Here is a 27373-nt window from a genome sequence, read left to right as displayed (position 1 = left end):
AAGATTACATACATGGACTCAACGTGCCTCCCTCATTTATTTAAGAATATGTTAAGTGAGGGAAGTTCAAACTTTCCCTCTGAAGGTTAGAGTCTAAGTCTGCTAAAATGAATTGATGATAGACAGATTAGCAGGAATAAAAGGGATACAAATTTATTTAATGTGAATAAGCACATTAAATAATAATAAGCACATTAAATAAGCACATTAAATGGGGGAATCACAGGAGAATGATTACACAAAACCCAGTGAGGCACAGATGCTTATGTACCCTTCTGCATAGGGGAAGGGGAAGATGGAGATTGTAGACAGTTCCTTTGAGGAGTAGTAAATGATTATTAGGGAGAATGAATGGACCAGGGAGACAGAAACTAACTTGTAAATAATTCTATTTGGAATTTGAATGGTCCTGTGGGGCAGACATTATCTTGAGAAAAAGTCCTTCCAGGTGTGGTTTTATTCCTTAGTCTTTTTTTTCTGGGATAGATAATGAGATAATGGAAAGCAGTTGTATTTTCTTTGGCCAGTTAAATCATTTATGAAACTAATTTTTTAATTGACACATAATAATTGCACATATTTAGAGGATACGGTGGGTTTTTTTTCTTTTTAAATAGAAGGGATCTCGCTTTGTTGCCCAGGCTGGAGTGCAATGGCACCATTATACATAGCTCATTGTAATTATGAACTCCTGGGCTCAAGGAATCCTTCTGCCTCAGCTTCCCGAGTAGCTGGGACTTCAGACACATGCCAACATGCCTGGATAATTTTTACATTTTTTGTAGAGAAGGGATCTCACTGTGTTACTCAGGCTAGTGTTGAACTCCTGGCCTTAAGTGATCTTCCCACCTTAGTCTTCTAAATTGCTGAACAGGCATGAGCCACCATGCCTGGCCAGTGTGATATTATGATACATGTATACAATGTATAATGACCAAATCAGGGTAACTAGCATTTTCATCACCTCAAGAATTTATTATTTTTTTGTGTTGGAAACATTCAACATCCTATCTTCTAGCTACTTGAAAATATGCAGTAAATTATTATTAACTATAGTCACCCTACAGAGCTATAGAAAACTAAAATTTATTCCTCCTCTCTAGCTGTAATTTTGTATCTGTTAACCAACTTCTCCTTATCATTCTCTCTCCCCTACCCTTCCCAGCCTCTAGTAACCACTATTCTGTCCTTTGCGTCTATGAAATTGGCTTTTTAAGCTTCCACATGAGTGAGAATATAGTGTATTTATCTTTCTGTGCTTGACCTATTTCACTTAATATGATGCCCTCCAGGCTTATCCATGTTGCTGTGAATGACGGAAGTTCATTTTTTAATGGCTAAATAGTATTTCAATGTGGATATGTGCCACATTTTAAAAATCTATTCACCCATTGGTGGACACTTAGGTTGGTTCCATGTCTTGGCTATTGTCTGTAGTGCTGCAGTAAGCATGGGAATGCAGGTGTCTTTTTCACATACTGATTTCCTTTTTTGGGGGATAAATACCCATTAGTGGAATTGCTGGATTGCATGGTCATTCTCTTTTTAGTTTTTTGAGGAGCCGCCATACTGTTCCTATAAAGAATTTATTAATTTACATTCCCACCAACAGTGTGTAAGTGTTCATGGCCAGGCATGATGGCTTATGCCTATAATCCCAGCACTTTGGGAGGCTGAAGTGGGAGGATTGCTTGAACCCAGGAGTTTGAGACTAGCCCTTCTCCTCATCCTCACTAGCATTTGTTGTTTTTTTGGTCTTTTTGCTAATTGCCATTCTAAGTGAGGTGAGATTATATCTCATTGTGGTTTTGATTTGCATTTTTATGATGATCAGTGATGTTGAACATTTTTTTCACATAACCTGTTGGTCATTTGTAGGTCTTCTTTTGAGAAAAGTTTATTCAGATCCTTTGCCCATCTTTTAATAAGATTATTTGTTTTTTTAAATGTTAGTTGAGTTCCTTGTATATTCTATTTGTCTCTTGTTGGATGAATGGTTTGCAAATATTTTACCTCATTTTGTAGGTTGTCTATTCACTCTGTTGATTGTGTCCTTTGCTGCGCAGAAGCTTATTTTATGTAATCCCAGTTGTCTATTTTGGCTTTGGCTGCCTGTGCTTTTTAGGTCTTATCCACAAAAATTTTGCCCAGAACAAATGACCTATAGCATTTTCTCTATGTTTTCTTCTAGTAAAAGGCATACAAATTTATTTAATGTGCATACAAATTTATTTAATTTGCATAAGCATGGGGGAATCATAGGAGAATGATTACATAATAACCCAGTGAGGCACAGATGCTTATGTACCCTTCTTCAAAGGGGAAGGGGAAGATGGAGAGTCAGGTCTTACATTTAATTCTTTAATTAAATTAGAAGTTTACACAACAACCCAGTGAGGTACATATGCTTAAATACTCTTCTTCATAGGGGAGGGGGAAGATGGAGTTTCAGGTCTTAAATTTAATTTTTTAATTCATTTTGAGTTGATTTTTGTATATGATGAGAAATAGGAATCTAGCTTTATTCTTCTGCATATGGATGTCCAGTTTTCCCAACACCATTTATTGAAGAGGATATCAGTTACCCAAAGTGTGTTCTTGGCACCTTGGTGGAAAATCAGGTGGCTATAAATAAGTGAATTTATTTCTCAGTTCTCCCTTCTGTACCATTGGTCTGTGTGTCTGTGTTTTCTCCTTCTCTGTTGTGGTTTGGTGGCTTTCTATAGTGATAAGGTTTGATTTATTTTTCTTGCACATATGTGTCTGCTATAGCAGTGAATTTTATATATTTGTGTGTTTTTATGATGGTATTTACTGTTCTTTCACTTCCAGATGTGGGACTCCCTTAAGCATTGCTTGTGAGGCCAGTCTAGTGATGAATTCTCTCAGTATTTGTTGTCTGAGAGAGACTTTATTTCTCCTTCATTTCTGAAAGATAGCTTGCTAGGTAAAGCGTTCCTGGCTTAGTTTTTTGTTTTTTGTTTTTAAAAGCACTTTGAATATATCAACCTGTTTTCTCCTGGCCTGTAAGATTTCTGCTGTTAGTTTAATGGAAATCCTTTTATACACGACTTGAAAATTTTCTCTTGCTCTTTTCTGGAATTCTCTTTTTGTCTTTCACTTTTGACAGTTTGACTATAGTGTGCTTCAGAGAGATTTTTTTTGGGTTGACTTTATTTGAGCTTCGTTGATCTGGATGTCCCTATCTCTGTCAAGATTTAGTAAGTTTTCAGGTATTTTATAAAATTGGTTTTCTCTGTCCTTTGCTATGTATTTCCCTTTTGAAATTACCTTAATGTGAATATTTGTTATTTTAATGGTGTCTCATAGGTCCTGTAGACTTACAGACTTTTTACATTCTTTTTTTCTTTTTTGGTCTGATTGGGTTATTTCAAAAGGCCTGTCTTTTGAAACTTTCTGAACCTGTCTTAAAGTTCAGAAACTCTTTCTTCTGCTTGATCTAGTCTGTGGTTGAAGTTCTTGATTATATTTTTTATTTCATTCTTTTAATTCTTCATTTCTGAGATTTCTGTTTGCTTCTTTTTAAATGATATCTATTTCTGTTAAATTTCTCAGTCGGATTATGTATTGTTTTTCTGATTTTGTTGAATTGTCTACCTGTATTTTTTTTGTATCTCATGGAGTCTCCTTAAGATCATTATTTTAAATTCCTTCTCAGACATTTCATACATTCCCTTTTCTTTAGGGTTGTTCCCGCATAGTTATCGTGTTCCTTTTAAGGTGTCATCTTTCCTTGCTTTTTTATGTTTTTTTTTTTCGTGTGTGTGTGTGTGTCCCTTCAATGGTATCTGTGCATCTGGTGGAACAGCTGCTTATTACAATTTTATGGAGTAGTTTTTGTGGAGGAAACTTTTTCATGCAGATGTTTCCTACAGTATCAGTTAGGTAGAGTGTTTTGGCTTTGGTTTTAGGTGGGTGCTGTAGTGTAGTCTCCAAGTGATTTCTTTGGCTGTAATAAATATCAGCGATGTCTGTGAGTGCCTCAATGTCCTAAGAACTGCAGGTGTTTGTTAAGGTAGTGGTATGGTTTTGCTGGGGACAGAGATGGGTCAGTTCTCAGGCCCTTGGTGTGTGTGTGTGTAGCATGTATGGCAGCTCTGCCAGTCATGGAGTTGTTGTCATCACTAGCAATGGTGGGTGCTGAGCAAACTGATACTTTTGCCCTGGCAGGTGCACATAATGCATGGTGTCTTCACTGGTTGAGGTGGATGGGGTCCCCTCAGTGGTGGTAGATACTACATGTGCTGGTCTTTGGGCCTTGGGGGACACATTTGTTGGTTACCTCAGTGTTGGGGATGGTCTACTTGCTGTGTTAAATCCCCCGTTTCTTAGGGTGCAGGGTGCTTCATGGGCTCATGTGCTATTGTCATGGTTGTAATTCCTGGTGTAGCTGGGGTTGTGCTGTTCCAGCCTTTTGTGTGAGCATGTTAGGTTGATGATTGGCCTCAAGGATGTGGAGATGCAGGAGCTATTGGCCTCCAGTGCAGGATGCACTCTAGCTCTGTTCTCAGAATGGCACCAAACTGTAGCATTTTGGGTCTTGGCAAGTAGGGGAGACCCAACATGAATTCCTTTTCTAGAGCAATGAAGCCATATGGACTCTAGGTAACTTCCTATACTAATCTCAGGGCCTCTGAGAACTGTGGGGGTCTCCTGTAGCTAGGATTGCAGTAATCCGCACTGGTAATGAGGATCTCCCACTTATCTTTTCCCAGCACTAATGAGTCCCTCTTGGCTCTGAGCCAATCCTGGTTGAATCCTTCATTTCCCTCTCAATGCTGCCATCCCCCTGGTTTAGTCTTAAAATAGATAAAGGAATATCAGTATAGAACCTCTTCAAGCATCTGCTGACCTTCAAGGGCCATTAATTTAAAATAATCAACATATAAGGATGTTATATTTTGGGGGTGAAATTTCCTGAGCTCCTTCATAAGTTTTCAAGTATAATTGATTACATCTTGGGTACAGGGGGAGGGGAGAAATTAGACAGCACTTGATATTGTCCCAAAAGACACATTTTTTTCAAAAGAGACTGAATTTACTATTATAAAAGTAAATAGCCAAAGATGCCTTTAGTTAGAAAGTGTAAATTATTTCCGCTTACTACCTAGCAGGATGGAAGCTCAAAATTAAGATAAGTTTAGTTACAGGAAAGAAAGGAAAGGCCAGTAACATCAGACTGGATAATTTGGACAAACCTTCCCACTGGACACAACTAATATATATGTATGTATGTGTATGTATGATATATATGTATAGAGATATATATTAGTTATGTTATATACATACATACATATACATATATCTGTAACTGAAGGCATCTAACTAAAGGCATATATATATAAAACAATTACTGGATTGACATGCAGGATGCAGGGAAGTCTGGGAACACTGAAGTTTCATCTAGAGGATATTTGCTTATTTGACATTGGCAGTTGATAGGCTGAGCAGTATTTTGGGTAGTCAAGAGAGCAATAGTCAGAGTCTGGGATCACATGTTTGGGGTTTCCAAGATGACCACTTATTTTATTAGCATAAAAACATCTCTGTTCTTGAACTTGGATTAATATGTTCCCAGACTTTAGGAGCCTAGCAGAAGAAAATAAAAGTACTTTCAGGAGAAAATAATATTATTTGTGGCCTATAACAATTTCTATACATATGTTTTCAAATAAAACATATAGCATATAATCAAAGAAAACAAGGGGACAAAATAAGTTGGGGAAAACCAGAAGAAAAATCAAGAAACATAAACAAACCCCCAGAGACCTGGAGATTGGAATTATCAGACACAGTCTATAAAACAGTGATATTTCTGTGTTTACAAACAGAAAGGCCAAGCCTGAAAAATTGGCCAGAAAACTAGCAGCCATAAAAAGTGACATTTTGTAATATCTTTTACAAATATTTGAAGAGATAATGGCTGAGACTTTTAGAACTGATGAAAGACATCAATACACAGAAATCCAATGAATCCCATGGCAGTTGAATAAAAAGAAAAGTACATTTAGACACTTCATAGAGAAATTGCATAAAACAAACCAAATAGAAAATCTTTAAAGCAGCTATACAAACAAGATAGGCTGCCATCAAGGAAGCAACAATTGGATTTACAAATGAATTCTCAACAAATCTGCAGGCCAGAAAACAGTGGAATGACTTCTTCAAGGTGCTGACAATTACGACAACTGAAATATAAGCTCTACAAACCAAAAATACCCTTTGGATATAAGAAAATAGTATATAAATTTTCAGATCAACAGAAACAGAGATAATCACAATAAAATAAATTTCAATGGGTATTCCTTAGGTTGAAGGAAAATTACCCTGGATGGAAGATCAGAGGTATAGAAAGAAATGGAGAGCAAAGAAAGTGGTAAGTTTAAATTAATGTGGTTTAAAACAATGATAAAACTGTCTTACGGTATTTAGAATTCTATCTATCTATCTATCCATCTATCTATTATCTATCATCTATCTATCTATCTATCTATCTATCTATCTATCTATCTATCTACCTACCTACCTACCTATCTTCTCTCTGTGTCTAAGATATTGTGATTTATAATAACGAATATCCATTTGGTCTTCAACCCTATTTTCTGGCACACAGCTCCTAAAACCCTTGGAATCTCCAATGTGATGTGTCTTATTTTATGCTAATGAGATGAGTGATGGGTGGGGGCTCCTGGATAGCCTCTAGATGAGGGGGATTGCCAGGGAATCCAACCATGTGATTAGAGATTTGAAACTTTCGGCTCACTACAGGAGGGGAGAGGGAATGAAGGTAGAGTTGATCACCTATAGCCAGTGACTTAATTGATCACAGCCACAAAGTGCAGCCTCAAAAAAAAAAATACCCTAAGGGAAGGGGTTCAGAGAGCTTTTGGACACATGGGGCTGCTAGAAAGATGATGCACCTGGAAAGGGATGAAAGCTTTGTACCCCTTCCCGCATAGCTTGCCCTATGCATCCCCATCTGTATCCTTTTTAGTATCTGTCATGGGTGCCACTGGCTGGGGCCAGCATTGCAGGTGGTAAAAGAATTTATCAAGACAGATGTGGAGAAAGAAATAAAGATTTATTAGAGGGAAAGTGCATTGCCAGGAAGCAAGGGGCAGCACAGCAGAGAAGGGGCTGTCTGCAAAGAGGCAGGATCTGGAGGGAAGTTTTATAAGGTCATACTAGCGAGGCTTTGTAGATAAGGTCATTCTAGTGGGGCTACATGTGGAACAAGGTATCTGGGAGTAGGATGTCATGCCAGCAGATTGTCTGTGATTAACTGTCTTTCAGAACAATTGTTCTTCCCTACCTCAGGCCCTCTCCTTGCTGTGGCTTACTTATTTTATTAGGACTCCACTGTATCTTTTATAATAAACTGGAAAATGGAAATAAAGCACTTTTCTGAGTTCTGTGAGATGCTTTAGCAAATGACTGAACCCAAGGAAAGGGGCTTGAAAAACCCCAACTTATAGCTTGTCAATCAGAAGTTCCAGAGGCTAGGATTTGTGATTGGCATCAGAAGTGGGGCAGTTCTGTGGAGCTGAGCCCTTAATCTGTGGGATCTGACACTATCTTCAGTTAGATAGTATCAGAATTGAACTAAAGTATTGACAAGACATCAGCAAGTATTGTGAAATTACTTGGTATGGGGGTAAACCCCCATAAATCTGGTCACAGAAGTGTTTTGTGTTGAATATGGACTATATCTTCCACTCTATCTATCTATCTATCTATCTATCTATCTATCTATCTATCTATTTATCTATCCATCCAGAGAAATAAAATACATCACATCAACAAATATGTAAATTAAAATGAGGGTAAATGTAGTAAAGTGTTGTTTTTTTTTTTTTTTTTTTTTTTTTGAGACAGAGTCTCGCTCTAGGCTGGAGTCCTGTGGCCCAACCTCGACTTACTGCAACCTCCACCTCCTGGGCTCAAGTGATTCTCCTACCTCAGCCTCAGGTAGCTGAGACTTACAGGGGCGTGCCACCACACCTGGCTAATTTTTGTGTTTTTAGTAGAGGCGGGCTTTCACCATATTGACTAGGCTGGTCTTGAACTGCTGACCTTAAGTGATCCACCCACCTTGGCTTCCCTGGGATTACAGACGTGAGCCATCACACCCAGCCAATGTAGCCAATGTAGTAAAATATTATTATTTTCTTTCTTTTTACTTTTCTTTTTCTTTTTCTTTTTTTTTGAGAGGGAGTCTTGCTCTGTGGCCCGGGCTGGAGTGCAGTGGCATGATCTCGGCTCACTTCAACCTCCGCCTCCTGGGTTCAAGCAATTCTCCTGCCTCAGCCTCCCCAGTAGCTGGGATTACAGGCGTGTGCCACCATGCCCGGTTAATTTTTGTATCTTTAGTAGAGATGGGGTTTCATATGTTGGCCAGGCTGGTCTCCATCTCCTGACCTCAAGTGATTTGCCTGCCTCAGCCTCCCAAAGTGCTAGGATTACAGACGTGAGCCACCACATCCAGCCCAATGTAGTAAAGTATTCTAAGGCCTTTGTATTGTCCTGGAGGAGGTTAAAATAATATCAGACTTTGTTAAGTTGAGATAGATGTCATAATCTCTAAGGCAACCATTAAAAAACAAAGCAATATAATATATAACTTAGAAACTAATTGGGAGTATAGAATTATAAAAAATAATAAATATATTCAAAAGAAAGCAACACTTTTCTCCTAAAGTTTGTGTTACCCTATATACCATCTTTTATCTTTAACACATGCCAACATTCCTTAATCACCTTATGCAAAGAGAAGGGTATATTATGTTAGGGTAAAAACAAAAAGGTCTTTAAGTAACATTTAGGAGTAAGGAGAACACTCATTCTATCAGCTTTGGGGTTAAGGGAGGATAAGAACATAAAAAGCACCATCTGAGAAGTTTTTAAGAGAAGAAATGTCCATGAGAAACATTCACGTTGATAATATTTAAAAATCTGTTTTTTCCATGGCCTGGAGATTCCAGAGGGCACAGGTGAAAGGTTTGCAAGAAAGGGTGGCAATACATATTGGATCAGCAGGAAAGAAACTAAGAGCAGTATAGGAAGGCATAGATTACCAACGACGATTACTCCTAGTCAGTGAATAAGCATAACAGAGATAAAGGCATAGTGAATTTATCTGGCTAAATGATTTTCTAATTAACTAGTCCTGTAAATCCCCTGGTAAATCAAAGCTGTGTCAAAATATATCAACCAAGGACTGGGTGATTGAGCTTCCAAAAGAGCCTTTGTCTTGGATAAATGGACTTCGAACAGTCTAGTTTGTTCTCATGACTTGCTCTGTAGAAATGGAAGTAACCATTTAGCTTTCAAGTGACTTCATTTATATCTGCCTTGAAACTACAAAATTGTAATCGTTTTCTAAAAATAATATATCTGTTAATTAAATTTACCCTTCCCCAAAAGCTAGGTATTTTTTAGCCATGTAGCCATTCAAAAACTTGAGGTCATCTTTCCAAAAGGAATGAAGGAATTCAATAAACAACCAGCTGAATTATGTGGCTCTGGAGAGCTATATAAATTAATGTAGAATCCTATGTCTATTAGATATGCATAGTTGTATCTTATCGTCTCTTCTACCCGTTTGAAATTCCAGTTGGTGCTTCGTGTTCAGTAATTGCGAACTTACCTTGATTTCCCACAAGTCATCTCATAAGTAACTGTTCACATAAATTCACCAGCATAGCTCATTTTAGAAATTATATGTTCTATTTAATTCTATAGTTTATCAGTGGCAAAAAGTGCACTATAAATTTCATTCCTTTTGGGTTCAGTTCTCTATTGAAATAAACGGTGAGGTAGTAAGGGAGACAAAGACCTGACTCCCGTGGGCATTAAGTGAATTGATTATGGCTGGAGTGTTGCCTTGGGAGGGATGGCTGTTGCTTCAATGATCTGTTATTATCACTAGCTCTGCAGTGGAAGCTTCTGAAGAATTTTAATGATTTAAAAATCCTTATTCTAAAATTAAAAATCTAATTTGAATTCTAGAATCATAAACTGTTAGAAAAACACCTGGTAAAATATTTAGGGTCTGGTTTCTCCTGCTGCATTACATCTTCCAGGTGGAAGTGGAGTGAGAGATGGTGCACGGAAAGAGCATTGATCACACCACTCCTTGAGGAGCGATTTTTTCCCCAATGTGTTTTCTGCTTTCTGTGCATCTGAAAATAGAGGCTCCCCAAAGGCAAAAACATAAGTTAGGAAAATGGTTTATCTCATATTAAGGAAAAAGTTATATGCAACTAAAATAAACTTATACTTGTTCTTTGCATATATATATGTATGCTGTAATTCTTTGAAAGACTCTGTAAATTGATCTGATTCCATTGTTTGAACCAGGGAGGAGCATGTAAACTGGCATGTAGCTATTATAGATTGAGTATCCCTTATCAGAAATGGTGGGGACCAGAAGTGTCTCAGATTTCAATTTTTTTCCGATTTTGGAATATTTTCATTATACTGGTTGAGCATCCCAAATCTGACAGTTTGAAATCCGAAATAATCCAATGAGCATTTCCTTTGAGCGTCATGTTGGTGCTCAAGAAGTTGCAGATTTAGAAGCATTTCAAATTTCAGATTTTGGGTTTGTAATGCTCAACCTGATTGATAAACTAGAGCCTGATGAGGAGGAGATGCTTAAATACCATTTGAAGGCAGATATTTAAGACCCCTCAGACATCTCGTTCCTGTCTTTGAGATGCTTCTCGCTCTATGTTGCTCTACCTTGAGCTTGGATTATTTCCTCTTCTCTTTTTAATGTTAAAAGTTACATTTTTCTTGTATTAAAAGTAATAATGCTTATGCAGTAGAAAGTTACAAACATACACAATAAGGCCTGGGTGCAGTGGCTCACACCTATAATCCCAGCATTTTGGGAAGCTGAGGTGGGAGGATTGCTTGAAGCCAGGAGTTTGAGACCAGCCTGGGCAACAAAGCGAGACCCCCCCATCTCTACAAAAAATTGAAAAAATATTAGCCAGGCATGGTGGCATATGACTGTACTCAGGAGGCTTAGGTGGGAGGATCACTTGAGCACAGGAGTTAGAGGCTGCAGTGAGCTATGATGGTGCCACTGCACTACAGCCTGGGTGATAGAGCAAGACCCTGTGTCAAAAAACAAACAAATGAAAACAAAGACACAGTAATATAAAGTTCATTATAATGGAGAAATGACACCCAGTTATAGCTCTGTTAACATTTTGGAGTGTTCTTACGTGTAAAAAAATTTACATATATAGACAGACACACACCTATATAGAGTATACCAATGGTTCTTAAACTTGGGTGTACATTAAAAATCACTATCAGTGTGCTTTATGTAAGAAAGAATTATTGAAACTCCACTTAGACAATACTTAAAGAATAGTTCTTACCTTAAAAGATTGATTATAGTACAAATTTATTTTTAAGTGAAGATTGAAAGTGTATATGCATGTGAATATATTTATGCAATTATTTATCAAATATGTATATAGCTTTATATCTTGATTTTTCACTTAATATTATAAGTTTTTCCATATCATCAAAAGTCTCAGTGATCATCATCCATAATGGCCACAAAAATTCCGTCTTATAAAAATACAAAAAATTATTTATAGTCCTGTTGTTGAACACTAAGATTATTTCTTTTTTTTTTTTTTTTTTTTTTTGAGATGGAGTCTCACTCTGTCACTGAGGCACCCAGCCTGGAGTACAGTGGTGCAATCTCAGCTCACTGCCAGGTCTGCCTCGTGGGTTCATGCCATTCTCCTGCCTCAGCCTCCCAAGTAGCTGGGACTACAGGTGCCCACCACCACGCCCGGCTAATTTTTTGTATTTTTAGTAGAGATGGGGTTTAAATACACTATGATGAAGATAATGAGCTAAATTTGTATACACGTTTCTGATTATTTCCTTAGGATAGATATCTTACATGTGCACTCAGTAGATCAAAAGGGAAAGGGGGCCAAACGTGGATCAAGAAAACACAAGTTTTCCCAGGAACCTCATAACAGACTTCCACTTTCATCTCATTAATCAGAACAGTGTCACATGTCACATGGCCACTCCTGACTAGAAGGCAGGAAGAGAGAAGTTGGGTCAGTTAACAAATAGAGTCTATCCCTGTGGCTACAGAACGTTTTTAGACACCTTTTTTCCTCTTTTATGGAATACAGTCATCTCTTCCCCAAGTTCATCAACCTGCAAATCTCATGCAATTACTGCTTCCAGCTTGAAAACCTGGATCTTTGGGTGATAAACAGTTGTCTCCATCCAGCCTAGGTATGGTTCCCCAGGGATCAGCAGGTTGTAAGCTAAAGCAGTGGTTAAGAGTCATTTGCATTCATCTGAATCAGCTAAGAGCTTGTTAAAAACAAATTGCTGAGCCCCATCCAGTATTTCTGATTCGGTAGGTCTGAAGTCAGGCCCACGAGTTTCATGTTTCTAACAAGTGCTGGGTAATGCTGCTGGCCCAGGGATTACAAATGTTATATACATATTACATAGCCATAGTACAATATCGTAATCAGGAAATTGACATTAATAGAATCCATTTACCTTATTCAGATTTTGCCAGTTTTACATGCACTTGTTGCATATGTCTGTACTTAGCTCTATGTAATTTTATTACATGTGTAGATTTGTGTAATTACCACCCACAGTCAAAATACAAAGTACTTCCATCACAAGAATCCTTTCTGTTATCCTTTTATAAACACCACTACCTCCCTCCTTCTCATCTCCAACACCTGGCAACTACTACTCTGTTCTCTATCTCTGTAATTTTGTCATTTCAGGAATGCTACATAAATGAATCATACAGTATCTAACCTTTGAAGACTGTTTTTTTTTCCACTCAGCAAAATCCCCTTGAGATCCATCTAAATTGTTGTGTGTATCAATAGTTTATTTCTTTTGTTGCTCAATAATAGTCTATATATTATCATTACTATTATTTTTGAGACGGAGTCTTGCTCTGTTGCCCAGGCTGGAGTACAGTGGCACAATCTCTGCTCACTGCAAACTCCACCTCCTGAGTTCAAGTGATTCTCCTGCCTCAGCCTCCCAAGTAGCTGGGATTACAGGGGTGCATCATCACACCTGGCTACTTTTTTTGTATTTTTAGTAGAGATGGGGTTTTACCATATTGGCCAGGCTGGTTTAGAACTCCAGACCTCAAGTGATCCACCCACCTTGGCCTCTCAAAGTGCTGGGATTACAGGCCTCTATATTATTGTTACGAGTTTAACAGTTCATCTGTTTAAGTACACTTTGGGTTTTTTCCAGTTTTAACTAGTACAAATAAAGTTATAATAAATATCCATGTGCAGTTTTATTGGTAAATATAATTTTACATTTCTTTAGGATACATGCCCAAGAGTGCAATTGCTCAGTGCATGGTAATTGCATATTTATTTATAAGACACTAACAGATTATCCCACCCCCTCAGGCTCTGCCTTGCCCCTTGTGGCACCTGGGAGATGATGGAGTTGAACATCCAGTAGCACTGCCAGGTGTAGCACTGCGGGTATCAAGGTGATTGGGGAATCCCCATCCTTGGTCACATGAGACCTGAGCCCTGCTTTGGCTCCATGGATGGCAGCAGTGAGTTTTCCTCCATTTGTATGTTATGGTTGTTTAGGAATATTTTGCCTTGAATACAAATCCAGGAGTCTCATGGTTGTTCTGAGGTGACTGTAATCAATGAGGACTAAAAACAGATAAACATGTATCTTATCCATTCATTCAAGGACTGTGCTGAATGAGAACTTGTGGTAATTATACGTATTTATTGTGAGAAGAATTTTTGCCTCAGACACCATCATCAGTCAGACCATGAGTGTGAAAAACTGGAAATCCAAAAGTCTCCTATGGCTGCCTCTCAGAAAATCGTTAAAGACATTATTGATTCCAAGGCAGAAGAAACAGTAAGTGAACAACAGAAAGGTGCAAAAAATAGTGAAACAGCTGCAAAGGTTGCATTGATAAAATTAAAGTTGCATGCTGATGGGGATAAGTCATTGACACAGTATGTCTCATGTAAGCAACATATAGCTGGGCTTTGTTTTTAAAATCTAGTTTGATAGGATCTCTTTCATAACTAGAAAGAATTTTACTTCCAGGTTTTCTACTTAAAGGGAGCAAAGAGAAGAGAAAACCAATGGTTCTTTTGCCACCCATGGAGCATTGGAAAGATCATAGAATTTCCAGGTGCTCTAGTTAGCCTTAAAAATGATAACAAATTAACAGCTAAGAAATTAATGTTATGGTTATGTCGCATTACTTCAGGAGAAGCCTTACCCGTAGATCATATTTGGAAACCTGGATTGCTAAGGAGGATTGTCCTTTATATAATGATGGAAATATTATCTTGAAACATTTTAATGATGAAGAAAAATGGTTTTAGCAATATTGATTCTTACTTGGGATAGTGATTTTAGGACTCAGAAATCACAAGGAAAGTTCTATGTACACCAATTTAAAAAAGTAAAATAAAAATAAAAACATTCTGTGTATATGTTTGTCAATTTCTTTTACTACAAATACTATTTTTCATTTTTTAAAGTTGCTTTTAACTTATTTCTATTGTGTCATATTTTATATAAGTTTTCTATTAAGTTTGGGTAATTTTGTGTTTTAAAGCTTAACTATGAACCGATACTCAATTATTAGCAAATTTTTGTATGTAATTATTTTGTATTAGGTGATGCTGTAGTAACAACAACAGAGGTGTATTTCCCCATTGGTTAATGTCAGCTGTTGATTCTTCCATATCATCTTCACTTCAGGATTGAAGCTCAAGGAACAACCCCTTTTTGGGACATTGTCTTTTTTATTTACAGAGGGACAAGGAGATGACACCATTTCAGTTGGCTCTTAGAAGATACATGCATCATTGTTGTATTAAGTAAGTCACATGGTCAAACCTACCATCATGGGTCCAGAAAATATAGCCTTGTTGTCTAGCTATGTCATGATGTATAATTGATGTGTGTACATAGATTGCCAAAACTTAAAGATCATCTCATTCCATCTTCTAAGTTTTTGGATGAAGGATCTCAGGCCTAGGAGAAAAAAGATTTTCTTCATGTCACCTAAATGCATTGGGTCATATTTTTGATAAGGACCTCCTTCTAGTAGCATTCATCTTTTTGTTTGTATGACTGTATTACAAATGAGAAGAAAGATGGGATAGTTCAACTTCGTTACAGCCTCTGTATATATACTAAAGCAAAACACATGCTAAAAGTAACTACATTTTTGACGATCAACTCAAGTTAATGCTCCCGACTGATGTTTTCCATCTATACCCAACAAAGTACTGCTATATAGAAGGAATAGAATTTATTTCTATTTGTTCTTTGTCCCTTTTCTATTCTAATTATCATGAACATGTATAGTGATTTTAGGTTTAACTAAAGGAATAAACTCAGAAAACAGACACTAATACACTTTTTACATTCTCACTATGTATGAGTGAACCAGTTTCTTCACATCTTGACCAGCATTTGGTGGTGTCAGTATTTAATATTTTAATTTTTATGATTAAATATGTAGATTATACTTTTGTACCTTTAATATTCATTATATTAATGGCTAGAGATGTTGAACATTTGTTTGGTTATTTGACACTTGTATATTTTCTTCAGAGAAATATCTATTCAAGTGTTCAACTCCAAACCTATGTGCTCATGTACAAAGTTGGATTGCCATTTTGTTGTTGAATTGTAAGAGTTAAAAAAAGTATATTCTGGATACTAGACCCTTGTCAGACATATGATTTGCAAATATTTTCTCCCATTCTTGGGTTGTCTTTTCACTCTCTTAATAGCATCCTTTGATATGTATACTTTTAAATTTTGATGAAATCCAATATATTTATTTTTTCTTTTGTTGTTCATACATTTGGCACATATCTACAAAACCATTGCTAAATCCAAGGTCATAAAAGTTGATCCCTATAATTTCTTCTGAAGTTTTTTTAGTTTTAGCTCTCATACTTAGGTCTTTAATTCTTCATATGGCATCTTTGATACACTGAATGCTGTGTTTGTGTCGCTAAAAAAAATTTTGTCTGGGCGTGGAGGTTCATGCCTATAATACCAACATTTTTGGAGGCTGAGGCAGGAGGATTGCTTAAACCCAGGAGTTCGATACCAGCCTAGGCAACATAGTGAGACCCTGTCTCTACAAAAAATTAAAAAAATTAGCCAGGTGTGATGGTGCATACCTGTAGTCCCCAGCTACTTGGGAGACTGAGGTGGAAGGATTGCTTGAGCCCAGGAGGTTGAAGCAGCAATGAGCCATGATTGTGCCACTGCACTCCAGTCTGGCAGTAGAGCAAGGTCCTATCTCCAAAAAAAAAAAAAAAAAAAAAAAAAATTAGTTGTAGTAAAATACATATAACCTAAAATTTAGCAAATTAGGCATTTATAAGCATACAGTTCAGTAGTGTCAAATATATTCACACTGTTGTGCAACCAATCCCCAGAACTCTTTTTATCTTGCAAAACTAGAACTCTATGCATATCTGCACCAACACTTGACTATTTTCTGTTTTTTAAAATAGTAGCCTAATAGGTATGAGATGGTATATCACTGTGGTTTTGATTTGTATTTGCCTAATGATTAGTGATGCTAAGCATATTTTCATGTGCTTGTTAGACATTTGTATATCTTCTTTGAAGAAATGTCTATTCAAGTCCTTTGCCCATTTTAAAGTTAAGGTTTTTTTTTTTTTTTTTGCTGTTGAGTTGTAGGAATTCTTAATTTATTATGGCTATTAACTCCTTATCAGAGATATGATTTGCAAGTATTTTCTCCCATTTTGCCAGGTGCCTTTTCATTCTGTTGGTTGTGTCCTTTGAGGCACATAAGTTTTTAATTTTTATGTAGCAAATTTATTTATTTTTACTTTTGTTGCCTTTGCTTTGGGTGTCATACCCAAGAAATCATTGCCAAGTCCACTGTCATGAAGCCTTTCTCCTTTAATTTCTTCCAAGAGAGTTTTATAGTTTTGGCTATTATTTGTAGGTCTTTGATTCATCATATTCTATCTCTGATGTGTTGAAACCTGTGAAGGCATCACTTTAAAAAATTCAGACAAGAAAGTTGGCAAGCAATTTTGAGGCTTTAATGGGTTGAAGTTTAACTTACAAAGTCATTTGTCAAGGATTGACAACTTCACATATTCCAACTTCACATATAGTAAATTATTATGTAGGTTCACTTATTTGTAGGTTCTTTTATGTAACTGATTAAATATTTGAAATTTTCTTTACATAAGAAAATTAAGCTTTTCATATATAAGCTTTGCATATTTCATTCACAATCTCTAGGTACAACGCTCCTCTAAATACTATATGTCCCTATTATAGTTTTTCAGTTTATTGCTGGCTTTCAGGAAAACTAGGTTTAAAAAAATTTATATTGTATGTATTACTTTAGTGAACTGTCTCATTAGATATAATAGTTGTAACTTTTTCCAATGGTTTCTATAGAATTGTCTATTTGGAAAAAAATATAGTCATCTCTATTTCCAGATGATGTTTGTCTATAAGCATAAATATAGAGCATCAACTTAAAATAATTGAAGAGTCAGTAAGGTGGTTATCATAAGGTAAGATAACTAGCTCTAAATTAAACATAGGCTGTTTTCCTTTAAAGATAGAAAATATATTAGGAAATCCCCTTAAGTTATAGGGAAAAATGTAATAATTAAAATTAAAATAATCTCTTCCATTACTTTTATCTCATTTTTCTTTCTTGCACTACTAAGTGTAGTTACTAAGACAATATTTTTGTTGTTGTTGTTGTTGTTTGTTTTAAGGGATGAGGTCTTCTTATGTTGTCCAGGCTGGTCTCAAACTCCTTGGTTCAAGTGATCCACCTACCTTGACCTCCCAAAGTTCTGCGATTACAGGCATGGAGAACACAGATTTTGAAAATGGAAACCTGACATTTACTATGTAACTTTTGGCCATTAAACCCTGTAAGGCTCAGTTTCTGCATCTGAAAAGTGTTATAATAGTCCCTACCTCATGAGGTTGTTGTTATAATTAAGTGAAATAATCCATGTGAAGTCCTTAGTGTAGTGATGATACATAATAAGCATTAAATATAGTCATTATTGTTAATTTGTTGGGCAAGATTTATACAGCAATATTATATGATAAGGTTATAGCAGGCAATCCTTTAGTCTCTATATCTTTAAGGGAGATATTGTTAGTGATTTAACATTAAGCATGACATTTACGAGAGGTAGATTTACCTTGAATGAAGCTCCAGATTCAGTCTCCCACTTATGCCTGTCCCTTCCAAAGCTCTGAATAATGTGTTTATATGATAATATACTTTTGTAAAATTTGCAAAAGTAAGGCATTTAAACATAATTGGCTAAGATAACCACTGTTTCTTTCCATGCTGGCTTCCCCACCATCATATTTCCACTGCTGCCAGTTGGCATTGGAGTTACTATGGTTTAACAGTTATTTATTGCTATGTAAAAAAAAATCTGCCAAACTTAAAACAACAATCATTTATTAGTTCATAATTCTGTGGGTGGGCAATTTTGGCTGGCTTCTGATGGATGGTTCTACTGTTGGACTCTCTTGGGCTCATTCATGTGGCTGCAGTCAGATAGTGGGATGCCTGGGGGGTTGTAGAGTTCCTGATGGCTTCACTTACTTGTTTGGGGTCACGGGGAACTGAGCTTCATGTCTCTAGCATCTAGCAGACTATCATGGATTCTTCACATGGAAACTATATTTCTTTTGCCAATACCACACTGTCTTGATTTGCTATAATTTTGAGTCCTTCAACTTTTCATAGTCGTTTTGGCAATTCTAGTTCTTTTGCTTTCCATACAAATTTTGGAATAATCTTGTCAATATCTGTCAAAAAACCTTGCTGGAATATCTACTGGGATAGTGCTGTATCTATATATCAAATTAGGAAGAATTGATATCTTAACAATTCAGTCTTTGAGTTCATAATGTAGTATATTTTTCTACTTATTTAAATCTTTTTTCGTTTCTTTTATTGGTGATTTGTAGCATTTGGCATATAGTACCTGTTCATATATTATTAGATTAATTCCAAAGTATTTCAATTTTTTGTGATATGGTAATTTATATTTTTATTAATTTGAAGATTCAAATGTTCATTGCTAATATATAGAAATATGATTGACTTTTACATGTATTCACTTTTGTATGGCTTGGCTGTGTCCTCACCCAAATCTCATCTTGAATTCCCATGTGCTGGGGGAGAGACTGCATGGGAGGTAATTGAATCATGCGGGCAAGTCTTTCCTGTGCTGTTCTTGTGATAGTGAGTGAGTCTCACGAGATCTGATGGTTTTACAAAGAGGAGTTCCCGGGCATAAGCTCTCTTTCTGCCTGCTGCCATCCGCACAACATATGACTTGCTCCTCCTTGCCTTCCACCATGATTGTGAGGCTTCCCCAGCCATGTGGAACTGTAAGTCCAATAAACCTCTTTCTTTTGTAAATTGCCCAGTCTCGGGTATATCTTTATCAGCAGCATGAAAACAGACTAATACACACTTTGAACCCTGGAACCTTGTTAAATTCACTTATTAGTTTTAAGAGATGTTTTATAGATTCTTTGAAACTTTCTACAGGCACAATCGTGTCATGTGCAAATAGATTTTTGTTTCTGCCTTTTCAATCTATATTCCTTTTCATTATTTTTTCTTGCTTTATTGCACTTGCCAGGATTTCCAGTATGATGCTGTATAGCCATGGTGAGGAATGACATCTTGCTAGTTTCCTGATCTTCAGAGAAAGCATTCAGTCTCTCACCATTTAGCATAATGTTGGATAGGAATGGCGTGTGAGTGGTAGGTGTTGATACCCTTTGTTATGTTAGGAGGCTTCACCTATATTCTTAGTTTGCTGAGAGTATTTTTTTTTTTAATCATGAATGGATGTTCAATTTTTTCGAGCGCTTTTTTTATCCAATAAAATGATCATATAATTTTTCTTATTACTCTGTTAACATGGTGTATTAGGCCATTTTTGCACTATTATAAAGAAATATCTGAGTCAGGGTAATTTATAAGAAAAGAGGTTTCATTGTCTCACAGTTCTGCAGGCTGCTCAGGAAGCATAGTGGCATCTGCTTGTGGGGAGGCCTCAGGAAGCTCCAATCACGGCAGAGGGCAAAAGAGGAGCAGGCACATCACATGGTGAAAACAGGAGCAGGAGAAATGTGTAGGGGGAGGTGCCACACACTTTTCAATGATCACATCTTGTGAAAACTCACTATGGTGAAGACAGCACCATGCCATAAGGAATCTGCCCCCATGATCCAAGCACCTCCCACCAGGTCCTATCTCTAGCATTGGGGTTTCTAATTCAACATGAGATTTGGGCAGGAGCAGATGTCTAGGCTATATCATATGGTGATTACATTGATTGTTATTTGAATGTTGAAATGTTCTGAATTTCTAGGATGAACCCTACTTGGTTGGGAAATGCTATTCTTTTCATATATTTATGGATTAAATTTGCTGATTCTAGTTTCTGTAAAATCTCTGTAAAAAGGATTTCTGTAAAATAATTTCCTTACTATTTTTAGATGTAGATTTTATTTTGGCATTGTGTTTTGAATTTCCTTGCATTTCTCTTATTTCAGTCATTTCTTTTTACCTGTGTCTTTATTTCAATTTATTTTTTCTTTCTGGTTCATCTCCTGCTTTATAAAGACTGTATCTATTATCTTGTCTTGGAAGATGCTAATTTAATTCCTTTTCTTTTTTTTCCTTTTTTTTTTTTTTTTTTTTTTTTTTGAGACAGTCTCACTCTGTCACCCAGGCTGGAGCACAGTGGTGCAATCTCGGCTCACTGCAACCTCCGCCTCCCTGTTTCAAGGGATTCTCCTGCCTCAGCCTCCCGAGTAGCTGGGACTACAGGCATGTGCCACCATGCCCGGCTAGGTTTTATTTGTATTTTTAGTAGAGACAGGGTTTCACCATGTTAGCCAGGATGGTCTCGAACTCCTGACCTAGTGATCCACCTGCCTTGGCCTCTCAAAGTGCTGGGATTACAGGCGTGAGCCACCATGCCTGGCAGTTCCTCTTCTTAAATTAAAATTTTTATTTTATCGTGAATAGGTTGAACTGTACAATCACTAGGAGTCATTCATCTTACGTCTACCTACTGGACTGGCATTACATCTTTTCTGGTTTAAAAAATTGGATTCTTTGATTTACTATAACAAAGGTACATTTCTTTTCTGGTATAGTGTCATGTGGAAAAATTTTATCTCCAAATAGAATAATTCTGATTTTCTTCTGTTTTTTATTTCTCAATCAACATTTTTATCTAGACATACTGAGGCAACTAATAATGACTGGATATACTCTACCTCCAAATACCTTGTCTGATTTCTGCTGTGTTGAGCATTGGAGATTGTAGTGTTTGTATAGATATAAGAAGAGGGAAAATAATAAAGTAGAAGAATTAAAGAATATGACAGTTTGTGATTCTGGCTTTGACTAATATAGTCGGAAGACAGTCATATATTTTGCTGATTATTTTATTCACTGTGTCTCAGAGTTGGTGACACATAGTAAAGAACAGTCAAAGCCTTTTCCTCCCCTTTTTGAAGCTTTCTATATTTTATTCAGATAGTGGAAAATGTGATTTATGGTCAAACAATGTTTCTTAATCCATTTTTATTGAGACAGTAGAAATGGAAATTCCCTTTGGACTTGTTATGTATTCTTCTCATTTTTAGTTTACAATGTAGCCAGTTTTGTCTTTTTTTGATATTGTTTAGATTTTTAATGGTGAGTTGAGTGTGAAGAGCTACATCAAGCAATGCTAATATGTTGCCATACAGAGAGGCATCTGTGAGGTTTGGGAGTAACTCACATAAAGTCATATTGCCTGCAAATGTAAAAGTTTGAATTTAAATTTAGTTTTGTTTAGTTGTTCAGAGTTCATAATGAAGTTTCAGAAAGAACTTAATACAAGCAAGTGCTGCACTGAAAAAACCAGAATTTTATAAATGTGGAGGCAAAGCAATGTCAGATACTAAAATCCAAAGTGTGAATGTGCATATTGTAAATGAAATGTTAGTGGATGTAATTTTACTTGAGGAATTCTATAGTCTGGGAGGTGGGTGTTAAAGTCAAGAATGCGAGTGAGATTGAGTAAGGATGGGATGAATAAAAAGACTAGTTCATTGATTAAAGACGTTAGGAATGGTGATATGATCTGTGAGTATTGATACTAAGTCTGGTAAAAAGCTATTAAGACGTATCGATAGAACAGTTTGGACCAAGAAACATTCAGATATTTATCTTCTTCTCTTGCCCAGATAATGACTGGGACCGGGACTAATAAGTCTTCCATTGGAGCAAAAGTTTGATGAGGTACTTGTATTATCACAGCAAAGCCATGTTTCAATGGATAAATCATTTGTGGGAAGTTTTGAGACTATAAAGAATTGTGTGTTCCACAATGTCAGTAATCTCTTTGAGGCTTCTTTGGTTCCTGTGCTACCTGCTTGAATTCAGGCCAAAACTGTCTCAGAGCCAATGGAATTCTGCAGTCCATTTGTGTCCTCTTGTAATTCTTGATTTTTTAAAGTCTTTTGTATCTTTCCTCTTGTAATTCTATCTTTAGGGATTAAATTTACTTCTTTTTTTTTTTTTTTTTTTTTTAGTTATCATAGAAATTTATTCACTTGTTTTTTCATTCATTCACATATCTGTAAATTTGTTCATACATACGACTGTGCACACATACATAAAATAGACATTTCCTGAGCATGTGCTTATTGCTGGAAAAGAAATATTGAAGCAAATACTATCAGTTTTACAGTCTAGTAAGAGATACATACATATCAACAAATGAAGATATAATTAAAAACTATACATGCTGGGACAGGATAATTCATAAGGTATAGTAGAGACATAAAAGGGATACATATTTTCTTCCTGGGATTGCAGCTCAGGGATCAGGAAAGGTATCATTGGGAAGTGATGATAAACTCAACATTGGTGTATAAAAAATGTTTGCCAGGAGGTTGGGAGTGAGAAGGGATATGAGTTCCTGTGTGAACAAAAAGAAAACAGTTTGGCATAGCAAGAATGATGAGACTGAAGAAGTAGATGGCAACCAGTAATCAATGTAAGGAATTAGTATTTTCTCTTTTGGGCAAGTAAGGGAGAGTTATGTAAGAGATTAAATCAGGAAAGATGCATAAGATTTACATTTTAACATAGAATTTTTTTCTGGTTATAGTGATGAGAATTTATTAAAGATGAGAAAGAGGAGGCAAAGAGACCGATTCGGAATTGATTGTAATACTTGCCCCAGCAAAAATATGGGATCCTAATTTGAAGTTACTAAAGCAATAATATAGAACAGTCTAAGCAGGAAGATCTCTAAGCATTGTTGGCACATTATATAAGACAAGGTAGAGGGAAGAATATACTTTAAGCCTTAGGTTTCTGAGTTAATAGATCTCTGTTAGAACACTTCTCACCAACTGTTTTGTATTTTTGGTTTTTTTTTTTCATTGTAGTAACTAACATATAACATGAAGTTTACCCTCTTAACAAATTTGTAAGTATCCTTATGAGAATCTAACTAATGTCTGATGATCTGAGGTGGAAGAGTTTGATCCTGAAACAATCCCCCCGACACTGTCCCTGTTCATGGAAAAATTGTCTTCCACAAAACTGGTACCTGGTTCCAAAAATGCTGGGGATACAGATGATCTTGGGAAAACTGGATATCAATATGAAAAATAATGAAATCAGGCCCCTTCTCTTATACCATACACAAAAATCAACCCAAAATGCGTTAAAGAATTAAACATAAGACCTGAAACTATACAACTCCTAAAAGAAAACACAGGGGAAAATCATAACACTGGTCTTGGCAGTGACCTTTTTTTAATGTGACACCAAAAGTATAGGCAACAGAAGCAAAAAATAGACAAGTGGGACTACAGAAAACTGAAACGCTTCTATGCAGCAAAGGAAATAATCAGCAGAATGAAAAGACAACCTACAAAATAGGAGAAAATATTTGCAAACCATATATTTAACAAAAGTCTAATATCTAAAATATCTGAGTAACTCCTACAACTCAATAACAAATAACCTGCAAGAATAAACTGATTGACTACAGATAAAAACTTTGCATAGACATTTCTCAAAGAAGACATACAAATAGTCAACAGGTATGTGAGAAGATGATCAATATCACTAATCATCAAGGAAATAAAAGTAAACCATAATGAGCTATCACCTCACACCTGTTAAGATGGCTATTATTATAAAAAGCAAAACAAAAAGAGAGAAAATAAGCGCTGGTAAGGATATGGCAAAATCAGAAAGCTTGTGCACCATTGGTGGGAATGTAAAATGGTGCAGCCTCAATGGGAAACAGTATGGCAATCCTTAAAAAATTAAAAATAAAACTACCATATCATCCAGCAATTTCACTTCTGAATATTTGCCAAGATGTGGAAACAACCTAAACATCCATCAGCAGATTAATGGATAAATAAAACGTGGTCTATACATACCATGGAATATCATTCACATTTGAAAAAGAAGGACATCCTGTCATATGCGACAACATGAATGAACCTTGAAGACATTATGCTTAGTGAAATAAGCCAGTCACAGAAAGACCTATACTGCATGATTCTGTTTACATGAGGTTTTTAAAGTAGTGAAACTCTTAGAAGCAGAATGTAGAATGGTAGTTGCCAGGCACTGGTAGAAGTAGAAATTGGAAGTTGCTGTTCAATGGGTATAGAGATTCAGTCATGCTAGATGAAAAAGCTCTAGAGGTCTGCTGTACAACAATGGATATATAGATAATAATACTGGATTAAATTTACTTCTAATTCCTTGGTATGAAGAAATGTGCTCAGATCCCATGACTTCCTCTATTTTAGTCTAGACTGTCCTGGTTTTCAGGTTTTCTTCAGTTAGCTTGCTTTCTTTTTCTTTCTTTCTTTCCTTCTTTCTTTCTTTTTCCTTCCTTCCTATCTTCCTTCCTTCCTCCCTCCCTCCCTTCTTCCTTCCTTCCTTCCTCTCTCCCTTACATCCTTCCTTTCTTCCTTCCTCTCTCCCTCCCCTCCCCTCCTCTTTCTTTCTCTTTCTTTCCTTCCTTCCTTCCTTCCTTCCTATCTTTTTTTCTTACTCTTTCTTTCTTTCTTTCTTTCTTAATGTCTCTCTCTCTCTCTTTCCTTCTTTCTTTTGATGGGATCCTATAACGTTGACCAGGCTAGCCTTGAACTTCTGGGCTCAAGAAATCCTTCTGCCTCAGCTTCCCAAACTGCTGGGATTACAGGTGTGAGCCACTGCACCCAGCTTTTTTATTTTTATTTTTTTACTTTTATTTTAGTTTTAGGGGTATATGTGTAGGTTTGTTTTATAGGTAAATTGTGTGTCACAGGTGTTTGGTGTACAGATTATTTCATCACCAAGGTAATAAGCATAGTACCTGATAGGTAGTTTTTTGAACCTCATGCTCTTCTCACCCTTCAACCTCAAGTAGGCCCCAGGGTCTCTTGTTCCCTTCTTTGTGTCCATGTGTATTCATTGTTTAGCTCCCACTTATAAATGAGAACATGCAGTATTTGGCTTTCTGTTCCCATGATGGTTGACTTAGGATAAACACCTGGAGCTCCATCCACATTGCTGCAAAGAACATGATCTCATTCTGTTTTATGGCTGCATAGTAATCCATGGTGTATATGTACCACATTTTCTTTATACACTATACCATTGATGGGCATTTAGGTTGATTCTGTGTTTTTGCTATTGTGAGTAGTGCTGCAATAAGCATGCACGTATCTTTATGGTAGAATGATTTACATTTCTTGGGGTACACAGCCAATAATGGGATTGCTGGGTCAAATGGTAGTTCTTTTTTAAGTTCTTTGAGATATCCCAAACTGCTTTCCACAGTGGCTAAACTAATTTACATTCCCACCAGCAGTGTATAAGTGTTCCCTTTTCTCCACAACCTTGCCAGCATCTGTAATTTTTTGGGTTTTTAATTATAGCCATTTTGACTGGTGTGAGATGATATCTCTCATGATATCTTGCATTTCTCCAATAATTAGTGATGTTGAACAGTTTTATGTGCTTATTGGCTGCACAAATGTGTTTTGAAAAGTACCTGTGGATGTCCTTTGCCCACTTTTTAATAGAGTTGTTTGGTTTTTGCTTGTTCATTTGTTTAAGTTCCTTATAGATTTGGGATATTTGACCTTTGTCAGAGCTTTGCTCAGTTTGCAAATACTTTCTATGACTCTGTGGGTTGTCTGTTTACTTTGTTGAAAGTTTCTTTTGCTGGGCAGAAGGTCTTTGGTTTAATTAGGCTCCATTTGCCCATTTTTTTTTTGCAAGTACTGTTGGCATCTTTGTTATGAAATCTTTGCCAGGATCTATGTCCAGAGTGGTATTTCTTTGGTTTTCTTCAAGCATTTTTATAGTTTTAGGTTTTACATTTATGTCTTTAATCCATCTTGTGTTAGCTTTTATATATGATGTAAGGAAGGCATCCAGTCTCAATCTTCTGCATATGGCTTTCCAGTTATCCCAGCAACATTTATTAAATAGGGAGTCCTTTGCCCATTGCTTGTTTTTGTTGACTTTGTTGAAGATAAGATGGTTGTAGGTATGTGGCTTTATTTTGGGGCTCTCTAGTCTGTTTCATTGGTCTGTGTCTATTTTTGTACCAATATTATGCTGTTTTAGTTACTGTAGCCATGTAGTATAGTTTGAAGTCAGATAATGTGATGCCTCCAGCTTTTAATTTTTTGTTTATTTTATTTTATTTTTATTTTTTTTGCTTAGGATAGTTTTGGCTCTTTAGGCCCTTTTTTGGTTCCACGTGAATTTCAGAACAGTTTTTTTTTTCTAATTCTGTTTAGAATACCATTAGAGTACTAGTGAAGAATGTCATTGGTAATTTAATAGAAATAGCATTGAATCTGTAAACTGCTTTAGGCTGTATGCCATTTAAGCAATATTGATTCTTCCTATCTATGATCATGGAATGTTTTTCTGTTTGGTTGTGTCATCTCTGATTTCTTTTAGTATTGTTTTCTAGATCTTGTAAAGATCTTTCATGTTCCTAGTTAGATGTATTTCTCGGTACTTTATTTTTTGTGTGGCTATTGTGAATAGGATTGCATTCTTGATTTGGCATTCAGCTTGGATGTTGTTGGTGTATAGAAAGGCTACTGATTACATTGATTTTGTATCCCAAAACCTTCCTGAAGTTGCGTATTAGATATAAAAGCTTTGGGGCAGAGACTGTGAGATTTTATAGACATAAAATCA

At 36.3% G+C, this 27373-nt stretch overlaps 1 protein-coding gene across 1 annotated transcript in view; it reads left to right on the top strand.

Annotated features, from left to right (window-relative positions):
* The window catches only part of PAPPA2 (pappalysin 2), a 642477-nt gene that overhangs the window by 44870 nt on the left and 570234 nt on the right, over positions 1 to 27373 (top strand). The window contains exon 5 of the mRNA XM_055111171.2: positions 6332 to 6397. The gene's annotated coding sequence lies outside the window, so the exon portion shown is untranslated. The remainder of the gene's footprint in view (positions 1 to 6331; positions 6398 to 27373) is intronic.

This window comes from Pan paniscus, chromosome 1 (assembly GCF_029289425.2).
Source record: "Pan paniscus chromosome 1, NHGRI_mPanPan1-v2.0_pri, whole genome shotgun sequence".
NCBI lineage: Eukaryota > Metazoa > Chordata > Mammalia > Primates > Hominidae > Pan > Pan paniscus.
The sequence above is the reverse complement of the archived record's forward strand: the minus strand, read 5'-3'. Positions and strand labels throughout refer to the sequence as shown.